Source organism: Plecotus auritus (genome assembly GCF_963455305.1).
Source record: "Plecotus auritus genome assembly, chromosome: 7".
In the NCBI taxonomy this organism is placed as follows: Eukaryota; Metazoa; Chordata; class Mammalia; order Chiroptera; family Vespertilionidae; genus Plecotus; species Plecotus auritus.
The window spans coordinates 101,146,058-101,169,111 of NC_137774.1; the positions used below are offsets into that span (position 1 = coordinate 101,146,058).

General features: G+C 43.0%; 1 protein-coding gene across 10 annotated transcripts in view; it reads right to left on the reverse strand.

The window, feature by feature from the left end:
- Window positions 1-18,327, reverse strand: part of SNCAIP (synuclein alpha interacting protein) — a 145,494-nt gene extending 127,167 nt beyond the window's left edge. For 2 of the 10 annotated variants that reach the window (XM_080677745.1, XM_080677751.1), the window contains exon 1: window positions 18,220-18,327. The gene's annotated coding sequence lies outside the window, so the exon portion shown is untranslated. Of the gene's footprint in view, window positions 1-16,989; window positions 17,244-17,634; window positions 17,838-18,031; window positions 18,152-18,219 lie in introns of those variants that run through there. The other 8 variants (XM_080677749.1, XM_080677746.1, XM_080677750.1 and 5 more) reach the window with 7 other exon arrangements.
- Between the last annotated feature and the right edge of the window lie 4,727 nt (window positions 18,328-23,054).

A 23,054-nucleotide genomic window follows, 5' to 3' on the forward strand; every position in this document is an offset into this window, starting at 1 on the left:
TCCTGGTAAGATGTTTGATTATATAGCTAAAATAATGACTAGTAAAAGGGACTGCTTAATGAATATTCAAAACAAATGAACTTGAGAATCCCAACCAAAGAGGACTTAACTAGGTACCATATTTTAATACACTGTGTGCATTAAGTGAATGTTCACCACTAACATTCATTTGTTCTCCTCACTAACTTTTACAGAAATTGTGGGGGGAAACCCAATGTCCTTAGGCTGCATAAGTTCCTTACAGTGAATTTTAGTATACACAATTGTCATTTTTAATATAAAACAAAGCAAAATTTCTCCAATTATAACACATCTACAAAACATGATGAAGGACAATTGAAAATATGAGCTGAAGTACAAACACAGTAACAGCTCCCTTTTCCACTATTGCTAAGGAATGAAGCTGAGCACGGAGGTAAGCCATATTTCACTGAATGCTTACTATATCCCACTATGCTACAGTAGCACATGCTTTTCTTTTTTCATTTAATCATGATCACACCCCAACAATGAAGGTGCCTCCATGTTAAAGGTTACATAATTTGTCCCAGGTCCTATAGCTAGTTAATGGCTGAGCAAGAATTCAAACTAGGCACTGTGATTCTGGAGTCACACTTTTAACCATTACTCTCTGCCTACAATCCCTAAGCTTCCAGTCACAGGTTTGTTTCGCCTAGATAGTTGGTCCTCCAGTCCAATAAACTTGTTGCACTGAAGTTATTAAGATTTGTAAGTTAAATAAAGTATGTTCTACAGCAAGTTCTAAAAAACACATGCTGGGCTTTCTAGTCTCTCTCCCTCCATCCCATCGTCCGTCCGTCCGTCCGTCCGTCCATCCAGTATCTCTAGAAATCATTATAATGAATTCTTATTTGATTTCTACTGTCTCTACCTTAGTACAGATCTCTTAAATTGTCACTTACTTTACTAAAACACTGTCTTGACTGAACTCCATGTAACAATTCTCTTGACTAATTTTGGCTTTTGTGCCATGTTCCTTTCCAAAGCATAGCTTGATTCTGTTTTTCATGTTTAAAGGAGAGAATTCATGTAAATAATTTAGCACCTTGCCTCATCTGTAATAAGTGCTTTGTAAAAATGATTATTTTTGCTATACCTCTGTGCCAGACATGAAGCTAAGCACATGAATAAGACATGGTAACTGGCACCGAGGAGCCTGAAGTCTAGTGGAGACAGAGAAAAGTAAACAATCTATCACCACACAGTTGTGGAAACACCTTACCCTAATGGGAGTGGAGGCAGAGGTCAGGAGGAGTGAGGTGACAGGGTAACAAGGCTGGGAATAGGAACAGGAAATTTCCCAGACTAGAAATTGCAGGGAGCTTCAAGTTGTTTCATGAGTCTCGAGAAGGGGAGAGGATAAGTCATGGGATCCAGGAGGCTGGACAGATGGGCAGGGCCCAAATCATAAGTGCTTTATGCTAAGGATTTTGGATTTTATCCATAGGCAATGAAAACTCACTAAAAATATATTAGCACAGTCATTAATGCAATCAGTCTTAGAAAGATCAACTTGGTAGCAGTGGGGGAATTGATAAAAAATGGGTGGAGTTGGGTTAAGAGGTGGCTGCAATAATCAAAGGGAAAAAATATGACGATCTGAATAAAGACACTAAAAAAGGGAATGGAAAGAAAACAATAATGTTTAGAGTAACTGAATAAATAAGGCAGTTTGGAGAGGAGGGATTTAAGAGAAGGAAGTATTATGGATGATATCCTTGAAAATTGGAGTCATTCACTAAACTAAGAAATTGGGACAAAGCCAAGATTTTGAGGGAGAGGTGATAAATTTATTTTCTGGAGTGTAGACTCTGTGAGAACTGATGAACCATCAAAATGTGGACACCCAGAAGACAGAAAGGATCTCTAGCCCAAGGCTAGAGATAAAAATTGGATGTCAGGTGATAGCATAAGCCTTGAGAATGGATGACACAAGAATCTATGCAGGGTTATTTATTAATATCACTCATTGAAAAAGATTTATAAGCTCCCTTCTTTCTGTAGTGGGAAATGGATTAAGATTTGGCTCCAGTTGTCCTTTTAACATTATCTCCTACGACACCATGCCATATATCTTACTGTGAAGTCACATCAAAATACAATTTTCCAAGTCTGTCAGAACCCAATGCCCTCCCCTAAATTTTCTGCCTGGTGAACACTCACTTAGCCTTTCACTCTAAATCAAATGTTACTTTTCCTGAGAATCTGACCACCTTTTCTTGATAATCTAACCACCTTCCTCTCAATTCCAGGTGAAGTTAATAGCGCCCTCCTCCTTCCTACTATTGCACTTGATCCATGCCTGTACTGTTGATATACAACTTTTCTCCTCCACTAGATAGAAACACGGTCCTTCCTAGAAATAAAAGACTGCATCTACACACTAAATGGTACCAAGGCATGGCATAGAATGACTGCATGATGTGTCCTTTATCTGCAAACACCACCAATTACTCTACTTTAAAAAACTTATGAGGACTTCTGCTTGGTGCGCAGCCATAGAAGGTATTTAGGCATATAATATGCTATTTTCAGTATGCTCTACTAAGAACTGTTTCTATTCCCATGAGGTTAGAACTAATGCTGATATAACTAACATGGTGAAAATAGTGCAATCATTTATAATAATAATTACTATGAATACACTAGTTTCTCTAGGTGACAATGCCACTGTATTTCACTAAGGCAAAAAATAGGAAGAGATGAAATCTAAACAGAAGTAGAGGGCTGGAACAAAGCAACAGGGGGGTTCACTAGGATCAATTAGGAGACCGGTATGGCACTTTGGTGTAGTATCTCCAGAAAGGACAATTCAAAGATGATAGATGATAGATAGGTAGGTAGGTAGATAGATAGACAGATGAATGATAGATAAATAATTGAGAAAATTTATATCTAAGTGCCTAATACATGAAAAGCACATTCTTTACAATAAAAGAAGACAGGAGCTGTACCTGAGTTGACTTTTAAGGAAAATGCTAAAGAATAAAAAGAGATCCAAAATGTTCAAATGACAAACATTCCTTTTAAAAGCATCAACTCTTCTGGCAACAGGATATTTGTTTTTGCCTACTCAGCTCCTGGAATAGAAAGGGACAATCTATAAATCTTTATTTGCACTGACATCAAAAGGCCTTCCAAATTGCTATTCCTCCCTTGACTCTACTTAAATTGTAAAAAAAAAGTCATTTCTGAAATTCATTTGCTTTCTTGTTAGAAAATACTTATACATTTTTTCCAAGACATTGAAAGATACATTGATATGGTCTGAAATTTCAACTATGACAAATTTATTATAAAATGGAAATAAGTTGCTGGATGTTTTATTTTTCAAACCGACTACTACTTCTTCAGGAATTTGTTAACTTTCATTCTCGACAGTTTCATGAGTGTACTATAAGTTATAGACAGGATGACTCTAAATATAACAGAGTGACCTATTTCGTGTGACTAAAGAATGAGAACTTTTAAGAGAGAAGTTGGAAAAATGTGTTTGCTATGTGCAGAAAATCTACCATCCAAGCACCATGGTGCTGGTATCCTATTCAGCTTTGATTATAAATAAACAGATCTACCCTCAAGAGTCCACAAGAAATTTAGGCCTAGGAATCATCTGCCTTGAAACTACCAAGAGGGTATAAATATGAAAATGCTTAGCCCACCCCCTTACAGTAATGAAATGAAGATGCTGAACTGTCCATGATTCAAACCAATTATTATTCGGTGGTCATGAATGGAGTTTATAACATTAGGTATACCCAATTATACTGGTAGGTTACGTTTTAATTTACTAAATACTTTAATGCTGTAAATTTCTTTTGCAGACATGTTGTGACTGTGTACCCTGTGCAACGAAACAAGGTAAGTAACTTTTTTAGTGTTGCCACTGAAGCACTGTAACTTTAGCTCTTGAGTGTATGTTTCACTTTTTCCATTTTTAAAATTTGCAAGATGATATGTTTCTTCTCATGTTTTTAAAATTTTAAAGAAATACAATTAATGTGGCAAACCCAATACTTTGTAAAAAAAAGAAACTGATGATAACACTTAACCTATGAGCCAATCATTGTACTAAATTATACCTAAATCATGTCATTCTTAACATGATCTCAGAGAGGTCATCACTTGTGTCGGGATCCAAAAAGGAGACACATTCAAATGCAAATTGAGGGTAGTTTAATAAAGAGACATTTACAAAGGTGTGGGCAGGGTTTGGAGAAATTATAAGAGATGATATAGTGAGCTAGTAAGACTAAAGGGAAGAGTCATCAGCATGAAATATCTGGAGGAGAGCACAGTTACCAGATTCATAAAGCAGTCTTAGGGAGCTGGCTGCATGCCAGGAGCTGTGGCCTACAGCAGTGGGAGGTGACCTGGTAAGTAGGGAACCCAGGAAATAAACAGCTCAAACTCTCTTCCTGTACCTTCTGCTAATGCCTCCCATTGGCCAAACCCAACCAGAACCCGAAGAAGAAAGGATCCTGCTGATTCAGTCCAAATATCTCAGCACACAGAGAAGGTGCAGTAAGGAAGAGAGTGGATCTGACATCCATTACTCCCATTTTATCCCAAACATCCAAAACTTACCTTGAATAAATATGGCAATTACTAAATATTTATTAGCGAAAGAAAAAGTAAATCAAGAGGCTCCGTAAGCTGTCCTGGTCACAAACATAGAAAGAGGCTAAGGTAAGCTTTGCTCTGAGGTTCAAGTCCATGCTCATAACCAATATGGTATTTTGCCCCCACCCACCATCTTTATACCACACCATTTATAAACATGCTGATGGGTGTCTTGGGAGACAGTGAAAATGACAGGAAATAATTATGACGTCCAAGAAGCTTACAATCTGTGTACCAATTTTGTTACTCTATCTTTCCATCTCATTATTGTCAAATCTCCAATTCCCTTCCAGTATCAAAAGTTCTATAAAAGCAGGTCTTAGCCCTCATACAATTCCATCACCTATTCCATCTAGCAGCTAAGCAGTGAAACCTTCCATCACATGGCATTTTGCCCACTTGTTTGGCAGTATCTTGCCTCTGAGGGTGTTCTGAATATAAATAACACAGGTAAAATGCTGATATCTTTTAGAAGACAAGCCAAGACCTTAACCTCCATTTAATTCAATAGAGTAAGCCTTGGGTCTTATATAATTAATAGATTTACTTGCAAGACCTGTTGAAGGATTCATTTTTCAACCAACAAATAATGATCATACAGTATATACCTGGAGCTGTGCTACGTAAGATTGAGAAAGCAATTCTTACCAAAATCAGTAACTGGCTTTCTACAGGAAGGAGTTAATAATTATCCAGAGGGAAGTTAAAAGTATGCTAATTACCAAGAGAGGTCCTGGGCATGTATCCTGGAGTGCAGTCATGATCCGGGCCTTCAGTAGCACTCCCTCTTACTTATCCCCATGTTGTTCTGAGCTTGAACACAGGGTAAAGTCCTCTAAGAAGCATAAGCCATCCCAAGCCTGGTGTTGTGCCCCAAGATAATCAAGTATTCTGCTCGTTTCCATCTCTTAGGAAGGACCTCTGCTTTGAAATACCAGCCCCATGTACAAGGGCCAGCCTCAAATAGATCAAATAGGAATTTGTCCCTGTAGGTTTTTTCTCAGTTCTGTTATGAGCTTGGAGAGACACTCTCTCATGCCTGGTCCTGACTAAAATTGCACATAGAAATCTTTCATCTTTTTCAGGGACAAGGCAAACGAGCTGGCATCGCTACTGCCTTTCATGCCGCGCACTAGCTTTGCATTTTAAAAAACGATTGTACAATGTGTCATGTAGTGAGGTTTGCCAAAGGGACAGAAAGGAAAAAAAGCAGAGTTGATTTCCTACAGGCAAGTTTAAATGATTTTGGAAAACCATCAACCTGGATCAAATTTCTATTCTCACTGGACAGTTTGCCACTAATGGCAAGAATGTAAAACCATCAGCCTCATTAATAATTATATTTTAAAGAATAGTCTATTTTCTTGATAACTCTAACACATGGAAAAATTCATTTAATTAAAAACTCAAATATTTCATAATGCTTATTTCACCCAAGAGCTCTAGGTAAAAATCACTATTTCAAATACCCTCCAAATATCTTTCAAATATCCTCCTTCACTTAGGTACCCACACCTGTGCCTTCTGCTGCCAACAAAAGCTCTGCATGTGCAAGACTCTGGCCTCATTAGATGCATTTACATACACCCTGTAACAAAACAAAGAAGAAACGATCCAGTACATTACCGGGAGCAGCTCACATCCCTCCTCTTCCCAAATCAATCTGTGACTCGCTAAGAGCTCTGCTATTTCCTAGCAACATGAGTAAACATTGTGCTAGATCCAGTGCCCAAGATTTGTAACCATGTTAATCTGCGAGTACTCAACTTAATTAAAGATTAGACTTTTAAATTGTATTTTTAGTGCACAACAGTACTGCTAAATTATGATGATCAGCGGCTAAGTATGCCTATGTCGGCAGAACTCGGGGAATGAAAATGAATCATTTATTTCCATCTTGATATGACTGCTCTTCTCTGAGGCGCTATTCTCCAAGTTCACAGGCCTTGGAGTTCATTGGAATTCTCTGGTTAAAACACAGCTTGGAGACCTCATTTATGAAAATTCCTTTAAACCTTTCACCACTTTGACAAATCCAGTCCAAGTTCACTGAGCCAATTCAAAAGTAGCTCTCAGCCTTTTTATAGGTTTTCAATTACACCAACACAGCACACCAGAGCCGTCGTGTTGTAAGAAGTATATTACAGTTGCAGAGAAGCACGGGTTCTTTTTTAAGAGACTCGAAAATGAAAGCAGCATTCCCAAAACTGGAGCCAACAGATGCAAAGCTTTGTCTGTCTTGTACCATCTTGACTTACTAAAGAAGAGGTCTACAAATTACTTATACATGGCTAGTGTTTAGTTATCTACTGTATTATGTATACTATGATTTTTCTAACTTTTTTAGACTTTGCAAAAATATTGGCAAGCTACCTTGCCCTCAAACTGTTCCAAAGAGTTTTTGGAGGAACTGTTCAAAACATTTTCTAGACTTCATTCATCGTCCTCCTACACAGTGTGTGACAGCTGTATGCACTCTGAGAAACAGAAACCCCAAGCAGGTCAATAAACTTTCCAGGTTAAAACTGGTAAACAATGGTAACAGGGAGGTTAGACCTAAGTCCATTTTCTCTTTCAATGCGCTCTTTAAGTGGGCCTGAGGTAACCATACTTTTTTCTGAGACAAGAATCCCTTCTAAAAATGTTTATATGACTTAACAGATCAAACACTCATATTTTCTTCTATTTTCAAACTTTGAATTTGAATATGTGGTTAGTATGGTTTTATGGGAGTACCAATCTTTGAGACGTGGTTGTATGAATTACTTTAAGTGACATTTATCATTAGGGGTAAAGTAGACAAGCAAGCACATACACATTAGTTGGTTAGAAACACTTACAAAATTTAAATACTGTATGTGCAAGGGCAAATTTACTCGAGGATATAAATCTCCTATTGGGGGGAAGGGAGTAGTGATGATCTAAAACCACTTGAAATGGAGAAAGCATATCATGATGACTCCAACAGCTCCAAGGGCAGGCTCTTCCTTCCTTGTATATTTAATGTTCTAGGTGTCAGTTGGTCTTTTATGTAAGCTCAGTAGAAGGGTTATTCGGTGGATGAGTTTAATTTTGGTGTTTGGTCTTTTTTTTATTTTATTGTCATCCTATTAAATAAGACCATATGGTTTAACCTACCAGAGTGCAGATAAATTTCTTTAGTATTCAATATTACAAGAGGTGAAACATAAAGCTAAACAAGACCCATAAAGACTCAGTACAATTCTAGACTAGAATATTCCTTTTGACTATAGAGGCCTCCCTCTCCATTCAGTCTGATTCAAATGTAGATCTGTGGCACTGGGCAGTTTCAAGGATTAAAAGATGGGTGCCAGGGCTGGTGAGGTGAGCCCCACAAACCGATCCCTTCAGAAGCTGAGGTCACCAATGAATCCTCCCTCTTATTAATGCATTTCCAATGTTCTAAATGCCAAGTGAGGTTCTACTTAACACTGCACTCTACAATGAAGACAGAAAGATGACAGACACATTCCCTACCCTCACGAGCCAGGTTCAAGAGCACAGACAGCCACATACAACATCTCCTGCATAAGCAACAGTGAAGGTGCAAGCAAAGAGCTGAGGGAGACGGAGGTCCTCCTCAGAGCCCAAGCCCGCAGTCCACCACTATGGGAGCCACTGGCCTAAGGTGATTACTGAGAATCACAAGTGTGGCTAGTCTGAGTTAAGAATAAAGCACAGCCCAAATTTCAAAGAGTTTGGGGAAAAAAAGAATACAAAGTATCTGATTAATGATTTTTAAATGTAGATTACATGGGGAAATGCTAATATTTTTGATGTATTGGGTTAATTTAAATACATTATTAAAACTTTACCCATTTCCTTTTACTTTTCTTAACATGCCTATTAGAAAATTTGAAATGACCTATGTGGCTCACTTTCCTGGATCCTATTATTCCTACCAGCCAGTTCTGGTCTAAGCAGTCACAGGACAACACTGGGGGGAGGACACCTGGGAGGCTGTCTGGGGCAGGCGGGCAAGCAGGGAGAAGTGACCACAATGAGAAGAGAGACAACATCATGGGAACCTCTCCATGGCTGCGAAGGGGGCGGACCTGGAAGAGGGGGTGGACCTGGCACGCTCTGCTTCCTGAAGAGTGCTTGCCTGCCCATTCATTGCTGCAGAGAGGCCACAACATAAAGGCCAAAAACAATGACAAAAAGCACATTGCGAATAATTTAGCAGCAGCCTGCGGTTCACTGTGAGCCATCTCTGCCTGAGATCAGACTACCTAGTTAGGCCTGTCTTCAACCCACCTGAGGCCAGGCATTTGGTCACTCTACCTTCTTATCTGTAAAGGGGGGACTAAGATGAACGGCTCTGCTGGAGTGTCCCCCTTCCTCTGTCAGCCAAGTTTCTGGAAAACTGTAGTGCTCTAAACAGCCTGAGGGAGGGAGGAAAGGGATAGAGAAGGGGGGAGGTTTGTCACTAGAACTTTGAAGCTGCACATGGAACAGAAACGCGCACAGAACACATCCTTTATATTTCCTTTTTCATGCAATGTATTGCATTTCATTGAAGTTGCATTAGCCCCCTTGTCTGCTAGATATAAGCTGGATGAAAGTGCCATGAGCTCAGGAACCACACTGTGTGCTCACTGCTCTGACCACAGATTCCAGCGCGGAGACAAAATACAGCGGGTCCCAAATAAACATCTCTGGACAGGTCCCAGTGGAGACGCTGCCGTCATTTTTGTTGTTGAGAATCGATCTGTTGGGTTAAAGTTTCCAGGTATGTAGACTGCACTCAGGAACAAGCCATGGACCCACCAGGAATGGTCACGCTTGGTGCTGGATTGCTCTAATGATGTTATCTACCTGTGGCGGGTTGTGCCAGGTGAAGGACAGTGAGCTGGAAACCTGCCAGGAGGCTTTTCTGGCAGAAGCAGACCCTTTAAACAAGGAAGTGGATGGCTGAGGGGAGTCAGGACTAACACAGGATCAGAAGTTCACTGGCTCCATTCTCCTGCCCAGCTTGGTGAGACGAAAGAGCATGGAGGCAGCAGGAAGTAGCAGTGATGCAGATCTGGGTTCTGTGATTAATTCCCCTCTCACCACTTGGCAGCTGAGAAACTCACTTCCTTCTCTGAACCTCATTCTCCTCAGCTTCAAATGGCTCATAATGCATGTCTTAGAGGGTTGGTTAGCCATAATGTACTTTTCACAAAGGACTGGCACATGGTAAACACCCAATAAATGGTTACATGTGATATATGGTAAACACTCAACAATGGCTATGCTTCTTTTGGATTATAGTTTTCAACCTGGAGCCCCAGGAAATCCATAGATGGGCTTCCACAGATCCCAGAAACACCCTGAATCATTCAAAGTGGCGTGTGCGTGTGCACGCACCTTTTCTTCTCTAAGGACAGAATCCATAGCTTTTATCACAACCTCAAAAGACTCTCATACTGAAAGCAGGTAAAAAGCATTGAGCTTCTGTGCCTTCCAAAGTGCTTAGCTCATTTTATGTATCTACAAAACAACTATCTGAGTCACCCTCCGAACTCACTTTTCTGTGCCTATTCAAGAGGCCTGCCTGTTATACCCTGCAGCATGACCTTTGTAAGAGGCCCTTGTATCTGGAACGGAAGGATGAAAGGAATAGGACCAGAATTTCTAAAAAAGAAATTCATCTTGATTTCAACAACTGCACTCCAGCTCTTACCTCTTGAAACGCACCTTTTTCGTAGCCTTTTTGACGTAATCAATGGCCAAGGGAGGCAGCTGGAATGTTTTATTCTTAGAATGGGTCACTTCATTTTAAGAGCAAAACAAAAAATTCATAATGAATGAAATAGAAGAGCCCAGTCAAAGATTGATGAGTGTCAAGTGGCTACAGTCTCTGGCAAGGGGACGCTTGGTGGCAAGAGAGCTACTTCAACTTTTAAATCATAGTCTCCTCACATGGAGAGAAAGAATGATAGGGATAATACCTCTTTCCTGGGGCTGCTGTGAGAATTAAATAAGAAAATAATTGTAAGGCATCTGGTAAGCACCCAACACAGAGTAAACGCCTCATAAATATTAACTATTAACTATCTTCTTTATGGTAGGAAGAAAAAATATTCCTCATCTGATTTTTTGAGCCACAGATTCTAGACTCGAGATTGACTTTGGCCACTAATACATTTCAGTTTCTTTCCTAAGGCATCTCTTAGTGACCAAGAAGGAAAAAAGCACACACCAGCTGAAAGAGTGTCTGAGCAGTAACTTCAAAGAGAACCAATCATCATGTCCAACACTGAGCTGCAAATGTGAGAATCAAGTTAAAAGAAATAGCATAACCCTACAAAGCAATCACTTTACACCCTGAAGATGAGTGATTCAGTACACATTTTTTCATTCATTCATTTAAAATAGACTGGTCAGTGTGGTTTATGGTTGAGTGGGAGGTCACAGTTCGATTCCTGGTCATGGCACATGCCCAGCTTGCAGACCCCATCCCTAGTGTGGGGTGTACAGGAGGCAACCGATGGATGGCTCTCTCCCATCACTGATGTTTCTCTCCCTCCCTTCCTCTCTCTGAAATCAATAAAAACTTATTTTTTTTAAAGTTACTGAGCATATATGATGTGAGAGGTCCAGGGATATACAAAGAGGAGAGATCAGAGCAGCAGGAGACAGACAAGTACAGCCAACACGGCGCCACAGGGTCAAGTCTGGTGCAGGGGCTAGGCAGGCGGGGGTGTTCAGCAAAGGCTTCTTGAAAAAACAACACTTGGGCTTAGTTTGGAAGGAGGAGTAGATGTTCACTAGTTCCAAAAATGAGAAACAATATTCTAGAGATAACAGCACATGCAAAAGCTTGAAAATGGAGCATCGGGGGATCCTGGTGTTATATAGGTCGGCATAGCACAGGGACAGTGTCGGCAACAAGCAGCAGCCTTCACTGCATATCCTCCCTCCTTTCCACCTGCGAGTCCACAGGAGGAGGCAGGGGGTCCTCGGACTCAGGGCAGGAGCCTGGACCTTGCCCCTTTCTCCAAGGCTTTGAGGTTTGGAACAGTTCTACGAGGTTCTCTCTAGTTCTATCAGTGAGGTTTTGAAGGAAACATCTCTTACCACACACAGTTACTTTTTTTTTTTTCTTGTGAAGAGAACATCTAAGATCTGCTTTCTTAGCAACTCTCCAAATATGCAGCACAGTATTATTAACTACAGTTGCCACACTGTGTATCACATCCTCGTGACTTATTTATTCATAATTGGAAGTGTGTACCTTCTGACCACGGATTCATGATTCCATTTCATCTGTTCTTTAGAAAGAGCACTCAGGCAGTGGTGCGGAAGATGGCCTGGAAGTGGGGAGGCTGGCGGGAAGCATTTTACAGACGACTTGTAAAGAGTAAAACAGGGTGGGCTAAACGAAAGGAGAAATAGTGTAAGACTGAGAGCTGCGTAGGGGGCCCTGGTTAATCAGCAGATTGATGGGTGGAGGAGGAAAGGTAGGAGGTGAGATCAGGATCAGTCCTAGGTGTAAGGCCCAGCGCTTAGTGAGAGGATGAAACACCCTCCAGGGGAGACAAATGAAAGAGTATCTATGGTTTCTACTTGCCCAGCATCCACTCTCTCTTCCCAATAGTTCCTTTTAAAACCACCCTCTCCTTCACTCAGGTCATCTGGTTGTAAGAGAGTTGCTGACCACACTCCCATGCACCTCATCCACTTCCCAAGCCACTCAGCACACAGACCACCCTCCCATTCCCAAAGGCTCCACCTTGGCCAAAGGAACTGGTTCAGGCATGCGCACAGGATCAAAGTGGTCTAATTAAAGTTAATCCTGAATTATTACCTTTTCCTTGCAGGGTTCAAGCCTGAAGCTGCTGAGGACCATTTTACCACCATAAAGATGAGAGGAAATAAGAAGTGGAACCTTCCTGAACTTTTCCAATACAGAAGCCAGGATATGGCCCTTCCTACTTGAGCAAGTACAGACTGGGTTTCTGTGACTTGCTGCCAAGAGTCCTGGCAAATACAAAAAGTGAAGACAATAGTGTTTCAAAAAAGAGTCTACTTTTGTGAGTGGTGGATTAAAAAAACCTACATTACTGTGATAATAGTACCTTAAAGCATTTAAATCTGTACAAGGCATTTAGGGACTTTATAGCAAATTCTACCGTGAATAAGGAAAAGCCAAGCCAGGGTGCCTTAGAAAATGTTACTGCACCAACAGTGGCACATTCACTCATTAAGTTAACATTTCCTGGCTATCTTCAGGGTTCTCACTTAGACAATAGAAATTATAAAACTCTGTGCTTGGTTTGAGCTGATCCATCCAAGGCCCTTCCATAAAGAGCAGCTGTGTATGCTCTTCAGCCTAATTGCGTCATGTTAGAGAGGCCAGGTGTTTCTGCTGGCCCCACAGCTGTCCTGGATGTTAAGGACACCACCTGAATTTCAGACTGGCCATCTATAAAACAACGCTGGTGAAGCAGCACTTCAACTGAGCCCTTGGGGGCGGGGGGGGGGGAGGGCGGGGAACAGAATATGATTTGAATTTCTCTTCCCCTCTAATAAAATATCTACTGACATATAATTATGGAGAAGCCTGGACGACACATTGTGCTGGGCCCTCTTTTCTTTCTTTACTGTCTCCCCACGAGAAAACCCACCACTAGCATGATTTAACCTTTATTAATGCACCCACACCTCTATATAAATACGCTTCAATTGTCACCTCCTACCCTGTATACTTCCCAGTGTCTAGGCTCAAATAAATCTTCAAGTGTCCATCGCTGGTGGGGGGTTGGTGGTTTTGCCACCCCCATTCTCACTTCTGACAACAGTGCTCCCATGTCCTTTGAGGAAGTAGCTACCTACTCCCCATTGTCTGCTGCCTCGGTGGTGCTGTCAATCAATGCTTTCGGGCTCAGCAGTGTGCATGCCACTCAAACTACGCCCAAGTGTTCTCTTTCCTTCTGTGCTAAGTCCAAGGGCAGAGCACTCCAAGGGCAGACCTCCAGCTGTGCCTCAGGAAAAAGAACATCAGTTCCTGCTCCCCAGCTGCCCAGAGTACTTCCATTTCCATGCTGAGAACAGTTCTGCTGACTTCCTGTGACCCTTAGGATATCCCCCACATTGCATTGCATTTTCTGTTGCCTAACAACTAGAGGAACGTACCTATACACAATCCACTGTGATTTAAACACTAAGCAATAGCTAACATTCATAGCACACTCCACAGCTTATAAAGTACTTTCACATCCAATTTATCTTTTAATCGACCTTTCTGAAACCGAGTATTTCTCCTCCCCCCAAATAAATCACTTATTGCTTTCTCACAACTGCACAATCATTCTTTCAGTCACATAAGCTTTTTTAAATATCAGAATGATTTTGACTCTAGGCTTTCACTAACCCCCTATAATCAGTCACCTAATCCTAACTATGGGAATCTCCCGGATCCATCCCTTCCTTCCCATTCTCTCTGCCTCTAATTGTCAAATTCCTCCTCACCTCCAAACAATGGTCTGCTGAATCTGCCACTAGTCAACCATCTCCAAGCCATTCTGGTGCCACAAACAGAAGGATATGGTTGCAATTTTATCATCGCTGTGTCATTCCTCTCCTAGCCAGGGCTTACGGAAAAAAGATTACAGAACAATGATTTACAGGGCCATTCCCTAACCTCAATGCTGGGCTATCTACAAGCAGGCTCCACCGCTCTCTCTCCTATCTCACAGTACACCATTCCTCCGCAGAAAACTTTTGCTGGAACAAGTATTTACAAACATGTAGTGGATTGAAAAAAAAAAGGCTATAATTTTATGCAGCTCTTTCTCATCATAAGTGGGGTCTTTGGACACCCCTTGAATCTGGGGTGACCTTGTGACTTGATTTTGTCAATGGGAGGATAGCAAATGCAATACAAACAGAGGCTTAACCATCATTTTTCAATTGTTGCTCTTGGAACACTGCTTCGTTGCCATGTAAAGAAGCCCAGGCTAGTAGGCTAGAGAATGGGAGGCACATGTCCCAGTCACCTGTTAACCTGGCCAACACCTAGGAACTGCCAGACGTAAGCGAGGCCATTCTAGATCATCCTGCCACCAGCGAACCCACCAGCTGACTGAAGATGCCCGAGGGACTCCAACGGAGATCAGCAGAACCACCACCTAGCTGAAGCCAGCCCACATAGCTGACCACAGAATCATGGCCTATAGTCGTTATTTTAAGCAACAGCTTTTGGGGTGATTTGTTATGACTCAAGATGATGGATAAAACATCTAAGCTGATTTGGTCACTTTCTCCTAGGAATTCCTTTCAACTACTACTTAGTGTCTTAGGCACTCAATCCTAAAATATCTTCTTCCATGTTTTGTACCATTACTTAATTTTTTATGTGTTCTACTTCCCCCATTTTAGTCTTGTAAGGAGACTGTATACTTTATATTTTTATATCTCACCTAGGCACCAAGTGAATACACAATGACTAGTTAGGAATCAGTATTTTCCATCAAGCATATCAATTAACATTCATCATTTCAATGCATATTTTTATCATTAATTTTACAAGCTTAAAAAAGGATCTGATAAGATGCAAACCATAAAATATGAAATCTAGTTATCTAACCTATAAAGTACAAAATCATGCCTAGCATGTATCATCCTAGAAACCATTTTATTGATTCATTTTTCAGACGATTACTTCTTGCAAGTGAACCTGCATACCAGTAAAAGGGGCGCGAAGAAACAAGCATGTAAGGGTAAAAGTTTCACAGAAGCAACTGTGTGATTTTCACCAGGATATTAGTTTTCTCCCAAGACACATATTTCTCCTGTGTGGTTCACAGCCCTAATCTGACAGACTGCCAAGAACAAGGCTTCCATTCTAAGAAGGCCACTGACTCTCTCCTTACTGTTCAATTAGATTTTGCATTTAATAGAGAAATCCCCTTGTGGTTCTCATAATGGTGCACCTGCTCCTTGGTAGAGTTCCTCTTTTGACAAGAAATGCCTCGAGTCTGGCAAGAAAAAACAGCTCCAGGCTTTCTCTGATAATATCAGAGACATTTGTTTGTGTTAGATGTTTGTGTGGGTTCCCCTCCTCTTAAGAGCAGTAAAGCACTGCTGTGATTCCTTCCAAAACAACAGCACACACAGTTTCTTGGCCTCTGTTCCACATTTCCACTGTACACCTGCACCAGAGGGACTGCCTGGAATTAGCTAAGCTGTGACATAGTAGATAGAGAAATTCATTTGCTTTACTCACTACCCTCTGGACAGCAACACATGGTCAACGTCAAAACAAAGGCATCATCATTTCAAATCCACTATCTTGTCATCTTTTCTCATGAAATGCTTGCTAGGGAGAAAATGAAGTTTATAGTCAAAATGATATCCCTTTTTAATATCTTATTTCTAACTGAGGGAGCTAAGCACCATCTTTTTCTTTCCGATTGTAGACCTGGGAATTTCTACAGGTTTGATCATCAGTTAGTATGGCCTTCCGGAGAAGCTTGTGACTGGTACCAACATGTCACATCTTTTCCTAATAGTTTTAAGGGCATCTTTTACGGGGTCTCCCTGCACTCTGACCATACGGCATGTAATTTAACATTGAGATGCATCAGAAATACCCAAAAGACATTCTCTCCCAGATGTGAACACATTAGCATAACTGCTTTCCTACACCTTGATCTTTTTTGCCTTTTAAAATTTCAGTATTTACAAATGAAATACAGATTTCAACTCATTCCCAACTGGGATGTCTGCTCTACAATGAGAGAAATGGGTTTTTGCCTTCCTGCAGATTCAGCAAGGAAAGAGGTGCTTGGAAATTACGTGTTCAGAGTGACACCTTGGAGAATTGACAGACATTGCACACATGTAATCCTCATAAACCTCCCCAGACAGCCCTTATTTCATTTTGCAAACTGCACGCTGGCCGGGATCCACAACACGTGGAGTGCGGTGAGGCTGCCCTGCCCTGCCGGGGTGCTCCCTTCCTCCGGGCTCTTTAATGGACACTTGTCAGTAACAGCCAAGAGGCGTGGAGCCCAGCTACCAGCACGTGAGAAACGGACAGTGAGCTCCCTTAATTAACTTTCCCAAGGAAAGCAATGTTCCCACAGGAAAAAACAACCCCGTTTCTCCTCTCCTAGCGGTCCGTTGAAAAAGAGCAACAATGCTCCTGCCTTTTTGTTTCCTAAAGACTTTCTTCCCTGCAAGCAGTAGCGTGTTCCTCAAAGAATGCTAGTATTTCCTGTGGAAACTGTACGGCTGCCAGGAGTGGCTCCTAATTTTCCCTCTTTTCATAAAAATGAAATAAACAAAGCATGGCTTTTGACAATAGCCAAAATACCAGTTCACCTCACTTACCACCTGCAGATGAAAGTCATCACCAGGGAAGGCCACGGGAGAAACGTGCCCGGCTGAAATGGACACGGACCGGCCTGGACGCAAGACCGCGCGGAGGGATGCGGTGAGAACCCGGGCTGGACGGACAAACGGGACGCGCGGTGCTGAAGAGCGAGGGGCTACCCCTGGGCGGCAGCAACCCCAGGTGTCCCTTTGGCGTCTATTACTATTGTGAGGTCTGTCGTCATCACTATTTGTGCGCCCTTCCTCATCTCAGCTCCCAGGAGCTGCGGCACTGCCCACCCCTGCCTCGGATACGGTTTGAGGTGGCAACAAGAATAATGAGCAGAGGAAACGGGCAAATGAAAAGAACAATCCTTTGGAAACCCAGGCGGGGGCTCTTTCCCGCTTCCCCCCGAGTAAAGCCGCCGCCGCCGTTACTATAGAGACACCTCTCCCCCCGCCGCCGCCCCCCGCCCCCCATCTTCCTGCAGGGTCGCCGCCGCTCCCGGAGCAGCCCGGACCCGCGGCACAAAGGGGCCCGTGGCTGGGAGGCAGGGGCGACACTCGCGGAGTCGCCCGCCCGCTGCTGCAAACTTGGAGAGGCTCGGCCGCCCGCGCCGCCGCCCCTGCCTCCTGCGGCGCCCGCCCTGCACTTGGACTCACCGGGCCGCCCGGCACGCCCGCGGCTCCCGAGCGCGGACAGACTGACGGACAGACGGCGGCGGCGAGAGCCGGAACAGCCGCAGCAGGAGCAGGCTGTGGGGGCGCAGCCGCGGACCCGCTACGTCACAATGCGGCCGGCCGCCGGCGCCGCTCCCCGGGCCCCCCAAAGGGCGCGCGGGCGGGGGCAGTCCCGAGGCGGCCGAACCCCAGCCGGCGCGGAGGACGCTAAGCTGAGCGCACTGGGAACGGGGGCGCGGCCGCTGCTGCGCCGGCTGCTGGAGCCACTGCGCCCACAGGCTCCGCGCCCCCGGCGCCCGCCCCCCGCCGGCGAGCCCCCTCCTGACAGCGCCCTCCCGCCCCTGGCGTGGCCCACGCCCCTCCCTCGCCGCCTCCTCACCGCGACCCCCGGCCAGCCCGCCGCGCCTGTCCGCGAACCTGCCCTTTCTTCTCCACCTTCCGCGCTCGCCTCTGCCGCCCCTGCTTCTCCTCGGCTGGGTGTCCCCTCCCTCTACTTTCCCCGCTTCCCTCCGCCCCCACCCTCCCCACTTCGCGGCCTCTCCCCCTGGCAATGAAATCGCCCCTCACCGGGATCCGTGCGCCAACCGCTGCCACCTCATTGGTCCCTAGACCATTCCAGGGTTGCAGCCTGGACCCGGGAGAGAGATGGACAAGGGGGGAAACGGGGCGTGGGCACGGTCCTGGGAAACGGCTGGGCTTCCAAGCTCCCGGCAGAGGGTTTACGTTGGCACGCAGTCTCCAGCCCCCACTCCTGCCCCCTCCCCGCCTCTCCCCCTCCCCCAGCTCGCCCACCCATCCCCGAGGACTTCGCTAAGGAGTGAAGGGCAAGGGGGTCTGCCCGGAAGGTTTTGTGCTCAAGTGTGGGGGATGGATGGAGAAGGCTTTGGTCTGAAAGCATGGCTTTTTAATTCAACAACGCTTAAAACACCACTTTATTAACTTTACTTTTAGCGTCTTAATTAGGGCGGAGCGGGGGCGCGCTGGATGAGGCGATGAAGCCAGCAGTGATGACCGGCTCTTTCCTTCCTATTTCCGAAATGAGTTTAGGGAGAGTGGAAGCATTTATGGTAACATTGGCTTGCGACCATCTCGCTTTGGCCCTTTGGAAAGCTTTAAATGGTTTGTAAGAAATCTCTTTCCCAGGAGAGATGACTCGGTGGAAGTTCACTTAGCAAAGCCATGGAGGGCGACACCGTAGCTCCGGGATGTGGCTGTTTGCCTGGTGCTGCCCCAGAGAAAAGTGTGAGGAAGCAAGTTCTCGCCCTTCTGTTTAGGGGCACCCTCCTTTCCTTAACCATTCCAGAGGACAAGTGGGGCGCCACGACCCTGGGAAACAGCACTACCTGGATTAGGGAAAATGGGGACGCGTATCATGTGTAAGTCTGTCATTGAAAATATGTCACTTATAAAAAAGAAATGATTGGGTGTTTAATATCTGGGGGGTCCCTGGATGAGTAGTGTACTATTTAATGTAAGCAGTGGCTCTGGACTCCACTGGCTGCTCTTTTGTTTTTTGTGTTGTTGTTTTTTTTGTGTGTGTGTTTTGTTTTGTTTTTTGTTTTTTTCAGGAAATAGGCACTATTAGGAGGGCATGGCTGGGGGGGTGGGGGGAGGCGCGGGGGGTCCACCCTTGCCCTGGACCTATTTGGACAAGATAATCGTGAGCCAGTGTTACTCAGGGTCACTGAATTGAGGACTACCTGGAAGGCCAGCAAAAAGACATTCACATGCTTTTAATTCCATTTCCTATTGAGAAAGTGAATATCTCGCTCTGCTTTTTTGACATAAACAGCCAAGAGCATGTCCTGCAGTGTTGTAATTTGTTTATTGTAATTTATCATATGTAAGATTTTAAGCACATACATGGGAAGTGGCTTCACAATTTTAAAAACACACATTATCCCTCAGTAGAAAATATAAAGTCAGATGACATCATATGGCACTAAAAATACTTGAAAATATTGGGTTTAATTTGTTCACATCTGGTTAAAATAAAAATGCTCTTTTTTTTTTTTTTTTTTTTTTTTTTTTTTTTGCCTAGTGTAAACTCTGAGAAAAGCACATCTTGCTTCCATACAATAGATATGCATAGAATTGGTGTCACCCTTGGCATGTTGTATACACAACATACTTTCATTGTCATCCTCTTAAATATTTTGACAGCCTGCTTTTTAAAAATCAAATTTTAATTTATTAAATGAGTAACTTATTGGAGAATTAGAAATGGATATCTCCTTCAAACGGCCCTAAACATCTCTGAGCTCTAACAGTGAGCCAGGTGTTAATTTAAATGGTTCAACAAGAAGGGACCCAATTATATTGCATCTACAGAAAATGGGTGGTCCCTGAAAGGAAAGGTCTCTGTTTCTGCATAGCCAAAGGAATGGCATGCCATAGAATTAAAGAGCAAACTCTGAGATGCTATTTCAGATATTTTCCTGTTTTTTATAGTTCTTTTGTTATGGTTTATTCTGTTTCTAACATGTTTTTGATTACAGTATTTATCATTGTTTCCATGATTATTTTTACACTGTGATTTAAATGCTTATATCCACGCTCCTACACAGGCTTGGACTGCTTTTGCTTGGACTGTTTGTTGGTTTGCTTCTCCTTATGCAAACTCTTGCCAAACAATAAGCTACAAATTGATATACCAGTACTTGGGTTGAAACAGAGCTGCTAGATTTTATTTTTTTAAAATACATTTTTATTGATTTCACAGAGGAACGGAGAGGGAGAGACAGAAACATCAAAGATGACAGAGAATCCTCCATCAGCTGCCTCCCGCACGCCTGGGAACCGAGCTCCAACCCAGGCATGCGCCCTGACTGGGAAGGGAATCGAGATCTCCTGGTTCAGCCACTTGGCCACACTGGCCACTAGATTTTTAGATCGGATAGTAAGAAAGCCAGCTTCCTGGCTTTTTCTCAAGCTAATAAAACTGCCCTGCCTGGTCCAGGGGTTTCTTACCACCAATTTGTTTCTGATCATCAGTTTTCTAATCAAGCAACTGTATCCTAGTAACAATGAAATGGTTTAGCAGCCAGAGCTGCTGGACCACTTACCCCCTTTTGAATACTCCCCACTCATGCCTACCACAACAGGGAGTGTGCACCTCTTAGAGCACTTAGCATATTTCCACTTCATGTCTATTTCTTATCCCCTACTATTCAGTTGTCAGTTCCCATCAAGATGCCAAGGGAATTCATAGCACTTATATTTAGATTTTCAATACTGAGCACATTTTTAAACTCAAGAGTTAACTACTGAAAATAATTAGTACAGCAGTGCATGTCACTGTTTATCATCTGCCAAAGAGCTGCCATGTAATGGTTCATTCAATTATTACAATTAAACATCTGCCTCCACCATTTTACCCAGTTTCCATAATGTATCTTTATTGTGCTACGGAAATTGGATAAACCTGCTATAACACTGCCAGTGATCAGGCAGATCTTTTTCTCCTATTCTTTAAGTATTGATTTTGCGTAAGAAAATATCCCACTCGATATTAAAGGCTTGGATTGTTTATTGCCATTGAGGTTCTTTGTGATTTCTGGTTGGGAACTATATAGTTTGTTTGGACCAGACTATTATTTTATTCTGGAGTCATTTGTTTCCTTTGCTTGTGTAAATGTATGTAAGTAATTATAAGGTATTTTTATCAAGACTCAGATCACACTTTGCATGTAAATGTGATTGTATCAGTCAAGATAGGTTAGGTTATGCTGTGATAACGAACAACAACAACAACCCAAAACTTCCATAGATGAATAAAAATGTCTTGCTCTCACTATGTCACAATTTCAGGTCACCTGCAACTCTGCTTCGTGTCTTTTTCACTTTAACATGCCGGCCTAATGGAGCAGCCACTGACAGCAATATTGTTGGTCACTCCAGTGAGGGAAAGAGAACTCGGGAGGGTCTCATACAGGAATTAAATCCTCTACCTCAGTAGTTACCTGTGTCACTTCAGCTCTCAACTCATTAGCCAGAACCAGTCACGTGGCTCCACCAATCACAAGAGGACAAGGAAGTGCATCCTACAATATACCCAGAATATTTGGCAAATAATAGGCTGAGGAAGCATGACCATATTAATTGTCACTCTAGATCTTATAAAACAGAGAACATTTTGATATTTTACATGAAAGCTGTAGAGGTTAAGTATGGAACTAGAGGCTGGACAGAAATATAAATTCTATAGCAGTTTTACATTCTGAAATAAGCACATAAGCAAGACTAAAAAAAATGTGACTGAAAGAATATTAGGAACCCAGTTTTTGAACATTTTTGAGTTTCACAGAGAAAGGACTGATTTTAGAAGTATAGGTTTTACCCAGTTTTCCACCTGGTTGCAGGACACGCTCCCATGTTCTCTCCACATCCTTTTCCACGTACACATCTCCCTCGTCTTCACTTTCTTCTTTAGACCGCGCTCATCATGGTGCCTCCGTGTGTCTGTGTGCCTGAGCTGAGGTGACGAGGGATTTAGCATTACTCGCCTGACCTGTTTTCTATGGTCATCACTTTCTAATGATTTTATTTTCCTTCAATATTTCTTCTTTTCTCTCCTGTTGGGGCAAGTTTTATCCTTTTGCTTCATCTGAGCACTTGTAATAAAGTTAAAATTGGAGAGGGAGGTGAAATTCAAGTTCAGCAGCATAGCTGCTTATCATATAGCAGCTTTAATAAAAGATTTGATAGAGAAGAAATTTTATGGATTGTTAATCAGATTCACTGAGATTATACTGGGATTCCAATTAATCCTATTCCTGTGCTCTATCTATTCTTACAGATTTTTGGAAGTGTTGCTGTTGTTGTGTTTTAAATGGAGGCAATTAGGCCATGTGCAAAAAACCTTGTGTTCTGAAGCTGCCTGGGGCAAAAATTCAGACTGTCCACAAGGGGCTAAGCAGTTTTTGGTAAATCAAAGGACTTGAGACCGCGATCTTTTCCCCTGTGCTCTTCTTCCATGAGTTCCCAGCAGACAGCACAACGTATCTGTGAAGCTGCTGGAATATGAGGAACCCTGGATCAAACTCTATTAGGGCCAGCAATATATAAATTTTGTGACTGGATTTAACTACATTTACTTTAACCTAATAGCCAGAGGTTTGCAGATTAGCACTTAATCCCACCCGAGGTTGATTTGGGCTCACACTTCACCTTGGCCTTGAGAGGTGGTCTTAAGCTTCATCTGCAAACCTTCAGTTTTGATTTAAAAGTGATATTTCTGCATCAACCTAAGACCAGTGGATTGGTCTCTTTTTCTAGTGATTCTTCCCGCCGCCCCCCCCCCCCCCCGCCCCGCCCCATTGTCTTTAAGCCAGTTGTTTTTTCCTGAATATTCTTTATGGAAAGCCTTTTCCCTCCCAGGGTAGCTTGTTGCCTTCCAATCC